Source organism: Peromyscus maniculatus, chromosome 5 (assembly GCF_049852395.1).
Source record: "Peromyscus maniculatus bairdii isolate BWxNUB_F1_BW_parent chromosome 5, HU_Pman_BW_mat_3.1, whole genome shotgun sequence".
Classification (NCBI taxonomy): Eukaryota; Metazoa; Chordata; class Mammalia; order Rodentia; family Cricetidae; genus Peromyscus; species Peromyscus maniculatus.
The window spans coordinates 141,830,715-141,838,822 of record NC_134856.1 but is presented as its reverse complement, the minus strand read 5'-3'; the positions used below and the strand labels follow the sequence as shown (position 1 = coordinate 141,838,822).

At 42.8% G+C, this 8,108-nt stretch overlaps 1 long non-coding RNA gene across 2 annotated transcripts in view; it reads left to right on the top strand.

Annotated features, from left to right (window-relative positions):
• Positions 1-7,099: 7,099 nt before the first annotated feature.
• LOC143273509 (uncharacterized) overlaps positions 7,100-8,108 on the top strand; it is an 18,790-nt gene continuing 17,781 nt past the window's right edge. Inside the window, exon 1 of one of the 2 annotated variants that reach the window (XR_013051704.1) lies at positions 7,100-7,355. This is a non-coding gene — a long non-coding RNA (uncharacterized LOC143273509). The remainder of the gene's footprint in view (positions 7,356-8,108) is intronic. The other variant, XR_013051703.1, reaches the window with a different exon arrangement.

The following is an 8,108-nucleotide window of genomic DNA, read 5'->3' as shown; positions in this document are numbered from 1 at the left end:
ATGTTGAGTTTCCTCTTTTGAGAATTCTCTGTTTGGATCTGCACCTCATTTTTTTATTTGGGTTGTTTTCTTGATATCTAGTTTTTTGAGTTCTTTATGTTTTGGATATTAGTCCTCTATCAGATGTGTAGCTGTAAAAATCTCTTCCCATTTTGTAGGCCTCCACTATGAATGAAAGTGTTCTTTGTTGTTCAGAATCCGTGTTAATGGTGTTCTGTTCAAAAGTCTTTCCCTGTGCCAGTGAGTTTTTATCAAGGATATTTATTCCCCACTTTCTCTTTGATCAGGTTCGGTATATCTGGGTTTTATGTCAAGGTCTTTGATCCATTTGCAGTTGAGTTTTGGGCAGGGTGGTAAGTATGAATCTATTTGCATTCTTCTACATGCAGCCATCCAGTTTGACCAGCACCATTTATGGAAGATGCTGTCCTTTTTCCAGTGTGTATTTCGGGAGAAGTCCCATCTAAGACCGACACCTCAAGCCAGTGTGCTTGAACTTTAAAACTGTGAAACACGTGAAGAAAATCATAGAAATTCTCCTAAATGTGATCACCATCCGAAACTATTTTTATGGCATCATACGTAAAGGGTGAGATGCTGAAAGAACTTTCTACTCAGTCAACTTAAAAATTTTACCAGCCAGGCTAGAAGAAACACATCTGATCTTGTTTTTCTCGTTACATCTTTGTCACACTTCGCACAGCTAACATCACAGGAAGGAAGCATTGCTGCAATATCTCAGGACTTCAATGCACATTTCCTCCTGTATTTCATTTGTTTTTGCATTAGCTTCCCTGCAGCTTATGGCACTAGTAATATTACTCAGTGTTCAAAGATTTATATTTTATTGTGTTTTTATTTCTCTTGTATCTGTATCCAATTTTTCATCTTAAAAAAAACCATTAAAGTGAGGTTCTAAGATCATTTAAAACCTACATGTTCAGTCGATGGATCTATCCCTGGTCCCAAGCAACATGGAACTTGAAACTACTGTGATGCTTCTGAAAAGATAATTTCTTTAGTGAAGATTCTAAACAATGGAGTTTTGGTGCAGAGGTTGAATGTTCCACACCTGACTGTAGAGATGGCTTAGCAGTTAAGGACACTGGCTGCTCTTTCAGAGGTCTTAAGTTCAATTCTTAGCAACTACATAGTGGCTTCTAAACATCTATAATTGGGTCTAATGTCTTCTTCCAGCATGTAGGCATATATGTAGATAGAGCACTCATATACCTAAATACATAAATAAAAATTTAAAAAGAATTATTTGTTGAAAAAAAGTTCTCCATCAAAAATACCACCGCATCTCCTAGCCTTCTGTGTTTCCGAGCACTGACTTCCTTTACACAGCAAACTTCTTCTTCCTTCCTTCCTTCCTTCCTTCCTTCCTTCCTTCCTTCCTTCCTTCCTTCCTTCCTTCCTTCCTTCCTTCCTTCCTTTTTCCCTCCCTTCTTCCCTCCCTTCATTCTTGAAACAGGGCCTTACTATGCAGCCCTGGCTGTTCTAGAACTCGATATGAAGACCAGACTGGACTCAGACTCAAAGGTATCTCCCTACCTCTGCCTCCCAAGTGCTGGGACTAAGGACATGTACCACCATGCCTGGCTTATATAACAAATTTCAACCCAAGTGCTGTAAATCACACATTCGAGTTCTAGAAAAGTCAATAAGCACGAGAAACTTCTATCATGACTCTGAGTTTGGAATCTCTGGTTTCTATAGAATAAGATTCCAAGCGGGGATATGCATTTTCCACACATTAGACCAACTACTTGGAAATCTCTAAAAATGAAAAGCAGGCTTCGGTAGGAAGCTGTGTCATAGGGATAATTTGGCTGGTTCTTGGGAACAGTTAGTTACCAGGCACAGCCAAAACTGGTGTTTATCTTCTAACAGATCATAATACCAGGTGGCACAGAGAAGAGAGGAAAGGAGCCACATGCAGTGTGTTTCAGAGAGGGTTGCTGTGTTATGCAAAGGCATGGATCCCAGAGGAGGGCATGTGCCTTCCCTACTGTTCAGCTGGGGCTCGTCTGGCGCTTGGTAGCAGTAACTGGGGGGAATAACAGATTGGTAGAACCTACTTGTCGGGAAAGAAACTTCTGGTGCCACTTAGGAATACATCCCAAAGATAGGAATGCCTGTGGGACACAATGTAATTCAGACCTGGTCACACTGTTCTCCAGCTGTAGCTCTAGAGCCACAGTGAGAATTGTCCCACAGGTTTCTGGACAGAAGCCTCAGGATTTCTGACTCAGCAACTCTGGACTAGAACCTGAGCCTTTACATCATGAATAACTTCCCTGGCAATGCTGATTCTGTCGCCCGGAAACCACCAGACTGTGTCTGCTCCTCTTTGTTCACATCTTGCAACAAGGGAGTTGGCTGCCATCACTCTCATTTTGGCAGAGACAAAAAGGCAGACAGAGAAATAGAAAAGCAATCAATAGAAAGGACAGGCTTGCTTCTGGTGTGGTCTTTGCAGCGGCTCCTGCAGGGGGAAGTGGGAGGTGGGTTAGCAGGCATCCTGTCTGAGAGATCTGGGTACACATTTGGCTTGCTTTGGTTTTCAGTTGGAATTGGTAACAAAAATAGAGGAACTGTTAGTTAGTATTCAAGTCTGGATATGCGGGGACAATTATCTGCCTTCAGCTGATTGCTAGAGAGCATGATCTGACTTCCTGTAAGTTGATATCATTTATTTGTTTTTCAAGTTTTTTTTTTTTTTTTTTTTTTTTTTTTTTTTTTTTTAGACAGTAGATTGTTTTGCTGTTGTGAACGGTACTTTTATGTATGGTTTATGTGCTGGTTCATTTGCATATGGAGTTTCTCTAATCTCCCTTAAAGGAAGTTTCTTGTCTAAAAAGGAATATCAGGCTGCAGAGATGGCTCAGCAGTTAAGAGCACTGGCTGCTCTTCCAGAGGACCCGAGTCTTGATTCCCAGCACCCACATGGTGGCTCACAACTGTCTACACTCCAGTTCCAGGGAATCCAATGCCCTCTTCTGGCCTCTGAGGGCATCAGGCATATATGTAGCACACAGACATGCATGTAGGCAAAATACTCATACACAAAAAATAAAATAATAAAAGAAACACAAATAACTAAGGAAAATCATATTGATCATTACAATGGCTAAAAACCAAGTCCCCTTTTGTTTATGAACTCTCAAATACTGGCTCAGCATGTGTTCTATAGCCTATGCCATGCTGGCACTGGTGACGGCTGGAGACAAGGAAAGCTTACTCCCTAGGAAGCTCTTTTGAGGTTTACAGTCCATGCAGGACAAAGGGCTGTAGCCAAGACATATGAACCCTAATGTGAAAGGAGAGGAATCCTGGAGATGTCTGTGCAGAAATTTGGAGAGGAAACGGCATCGAGGTGGAAGGCAGTCATGAAAAAGTGAAGAGAGTAAGTACAGTTAGGTAGACCCTGGGTCGCTGAGTAACATGCTGTCATAGAAAGCAAGCTTCCCCAGGTCTTAGGGATGACAATAAAGTCCAAGATGGGCAAGACAGCTTCTCTGTATAACTCTCTTATAAAAGGCGACTCTAGGACCCATGCAGCTTCAATTTTGCACCCTGTAGCACTTCACTTCTGAGTGTACAGATGGGGGTGGTGGTTGGAGACAGAATATGAAAACCTCATACTCTGGTGGACCCATATGCCTGGGACAGAGGAGCAGGTGTGGACACAAGGTAAACACGGGAAATTTCTTCCTTTCTGAGTTTATTTTTATTTTATGTGTTTAAGAGTGTTTTACCTGAATGTCTATCTGTGCACCGTGTGTGTGAAGTGCAGGCAGAGGCCAGAAAAAAGCTTCAGAGCCTGTGGGACTAAGCTACAGATGTCTATGAGCCACCTTGTTGAAATTGAACCTGGGACCTCTGCAAGAGCACCCAGTGGTCTTAATCACAGAGCCACCTCTTCAGTTTCAGCTTTGGCTGTTTCTAAAGCCGCTAAAGCTGAAAGAGGAGTTGGTAGCACATTTGGATGAGCCCCTGCCCGTCACAGGATATAAAGAAGGGTCAAAGGCATAGATTATGGCTGAGGAGGAAGACAGGGGGCCTGATAGTTTGGGAACAGTCATGTTGGGGACATGTGCTTTGCTCAGGGAAGAATGGGAACCATTGAGGAGTTAATGAAAGGAGCTTTTGGTGTCTTATTGGTGACTTCTAGAAGATCCTGCCAGTTTCATTCCGAGTCATGGGTTGGTTGGAGTCAGGGGAGAGTAAAGAGAGAACAGTAAATTTCATTGGTAATTTTATAAGTAGTCTATTTATTTTGTTTGTTTTGAGTAATGGTCTTAATATGTAGCTCTGACTGTCCTCAACTCACTATGTAGAGAAGGCTGGCCTTGAACTCACAGAGATCTGCCTGCCTCTGTCTCCCAAGTGTTGGAATTAAAGGTATGTACCATTGCACCCAGTTTAAAATACAGGTTTGATAGATTCATCTTTAGCTGACAGCAAATACTTAGTGTTCAACATGAACACAGTATTAAGCAATTGAAAATTAGCTGCTTTATTTACTGATTCTTTTGATTATTTAATCATGGTTCTTACAAATCCTCAAAAACCACAGTTGAATGTAGTTGAAGTTTTCCTGTGTTCACCCGGCTCCTGCAGCTGCTCAGACCCAAGTAAACACACAGAGACTTACATTACTTATTAACTGTATGGCTGTGGCAGACTTCTTGCTATCTAGTTCTTATATCTTAAATTAACCCATTTCTATTAATCTATAAGTTGCCATGTGGCTTGTGGCTTACCACTACTTTACATCTTGCTTCTCATGGTGGCAGCAGCTGGCAGCATCTCCTGACTCAGCCTTCCACTTCCCAGAATTCTCCTTTCTGCTTATCCCTGCCTATGCTATACTTCCTGCCTGGCTACTGGCCAATCAGTGTTTTATTTATCAATCAATCAGAGCAACACGTTCACAGCATACAGAAAGACATCCCCAGCACTTGAATCCTTGCTTTGGAGGTTAAATACATGAATACTGTAATTGCCCCACACTTTTTTTTCCTTTCGAGACAGGATCTCTGTGGTCCTAGCTGTCCTGGAACTCTCTATGTAAATCAAGCTGGAATCACAGAGACCCACCTGTGTCTGCCTCCCAGGGTGCTGGGATTAAGACTATGCACTACAACCTTGGCTTGTAAAGTTAACTTTTCACATGGAAACAATGCATGGCAATTCTAATTGGGTGAAAAAGATAATTCCTAAGGAAGGATGATAAATAGGCCAGAAAGTCTAGGGTTTCACACGGGAAATCTCCCTGATGGGAGATATTCATATGGAAATGTTGAACACAAACAGTAGGCGGGCAGAGGGCAGCCAGCTGCTCTGACAGCAGTGTTCTCTTGGTTTCAGGATAAATTGAAGAGGGCCTGAGCACTTATGGGACTGTACCATCGGAAGTGTGGCAGGACCCAACCTCAGATTTGTTCTGCAGACATTGGAAGTGGGGGAGGGAGGGAGGGAAGAAGCAAAGAAGGGAGGGAGGGAGGAAGGGAAGGAAGGAAGGCCCTGATGTCACTCGAAGTCAGTGCAATCTTCTAAGACATGTTTGCTACAGGATGCAGGAAACATAATCAGATCAGGGCCTGAGAGTTTAAGGTGGAGTTCTGTCTTATCTGCCTGCCCTTCCCTCCACAGTCGCCTGGTGCAGGAGTCTGGCTTATCCATCTTATTTAAGTGCAGGGCATCTTGTTGCACGGAAGAGCCTGGCGTTTTGTGACATTTATGAGCTCTGACAGCTTCACTTGCTGTATCTCACTGCCTTTGAATGAAGTTGCTCCTGTAGGAACTTATTTGGGAAATGGTTAGACTGAAGACAGCAAGCAGAAACTGCTGCACCCTCCTCAGTGCTTTGCAGAATGCAGAGAATAGAGCTTCTGAGTGTCTGCATTTTCTCCTTTCAGTTAGGGCAGCCAGAGGAATCCAACCTGTGGAGAAATCAGGAGAAACCCTCTTGTAGTCGCCCAAGCCACATCATTGCCAGATCTTGGAAGGATCAGATTCTTCAAAGTCCTTTTTCCAGGTTGCTTTAAACATTTTGCAAAGCCCCAAATTACACATGGATAGATTAGGTCTGGGACATAACTTGGGGGTGGGGTGCTTGCTTAGCTAGCTCGGGCCCTAGATTCAGTCCTCAGTGCAAGAACCAACGAAACAGAGTAAACAGCACCAAACAAACCCCACCAACTCAAAGACCCAAACTATGAACAGATCAATCAACAACATATCATCAAAATTATTAAATACTCTTAACCTCAAGAGGCAATTCTCTGAGGGCGCTCAGACGGGACAGTGTCCAAGATTAAAGTCACGCAGAAGCAGCACTTAAAGCCGTTCCAGTATAAAAGTGGTGTAGGTCCACAGCCATGAAAACAAATATAAACAAGTAGTTCTGTTTGGAATCAGTGTTAGACTGTGTCCCCCAGATTCAGCAGAGTTACTTCCTTTGTGTCATTAATTTTGCCTTCCAAGTATTCTGGTACTGGCTATATAGTATTCTGATTTATTAAATTTCCATAATTTGCCAAACAATTTGTCTACTGCTTGGTGCAAAGGTTGCTTTGAGTTTTTTGTTGTTGGTCTTTTTTTTTTTTTAAATCAGTTACATACAATACTGAAATGTACATTTTTCATCTCTTTAATTTCCATAGATTCTATAGACTTCTATAGATCCATAAAGTCTCAGGAGGACTCAAAGTCAAAAGACATGAACATTTTCAAGGTCTCTTTTCTGTAATTTTGAGGTGAGAGTTTTTCTTATTTAAATTGTTGATATAATACAATTGAACTTGTTTTAAAAATAATGACAGGAAGGGGAGAGGGTGTGCCTTAGAGGTAGAGTGCTTGCCCAGCATGTGTGAGACCCTGGGCATACACACATGGAGAGAGGTGGGGGAGAGAGAGAGAGAGAGAGAGAGAGAGAGAGAGAGAGAGAGAGAGAGAGGGAGGCAGAGGGAGAGAGAGGGAGAGAGAGAGGGAGAGAGAGAGAGAGAGAGAGAGAGAGAGAGAGAGAGAGAGAGAGAGAGGGAGGGAGGGAGAGAGAGCACAGGAGGGAGGCAGAGGGAGCGGTATATACATAGACACTCATGCACACACACATACCTATACAGACTGCACAAATTCATGCTTGCACACACACAAAAGAGGAAGAACTTGAGAGCTCTGCCCACTCGATTATGCAACGTGCTCAGAAAATTAACTTCAGCTGGGTACTGGTTAACTCTGTAGAGGACTCATGACTGTGTGGTGAGCGTGAACAGTTCTTGCCACAGGCAATCATGGTTGAAAGTCCAAGGGCAAAAAAGATGTTGATTCCACACAACATGAAGGTAAGGAACACCCAACGGGGGACCCCATTTCCTGCCAGTTTTGTATTTCAGCTGCAGTTGTATTTTATCTCTACCCGGTGGCATGACTCCTATTTTCATCCATCCAGGATCTGACACTCTCCTTGATCTGTTTTAACTCTTTTACCTCAGTTCAGTGGATTAGAAGCTTCAGGCCAGAAACTGCTAAGAGGTACCCCAATCAACCTCCTGGGCTCTAGGCTGATTGTTCCTTACCATCCATGCAGTCACAGCATCCGATGTCTTCCTCTCACTTCATCAGTATAAAGATCTCTCTGCTTATCAGGTCAAGTGTGTGATGAGCCCAGAATGCCCGTGCAAGGTCTCAGCTCCCAACTAAACAGAACCAACATCACAATGCCTGGCAGAAGGATGTTTCTTTTGAGCATTAGGACCTCCTATTTGATCCTAAGACGAGTGGGGAAATTAATTTCTCCCATCAATTATCTTGTGTAAAGTTGACAGAGTCCAGGCATGGAGGTGTGTTCCTATAATCTCAGTACTTAGGAAGCTGAGGCAGGAGAATCATGAGTTTGAGACCAGACTGGGCTGCATCATAAGACTCTGCCTCAAAAAAAAAAAAAAAAAAGGTAAGGGAAATCAGTTGTGTTTCATTCTGTTTTCCCAAACCATGGGAGAGAAGAGTTCATCAGGATAAAATTTGAATTTTATCTCCTCTGAAATGCTTGTTGACATTTAATCTCCACTATGAGGTGTAAAGCACTGGGTCCAGGG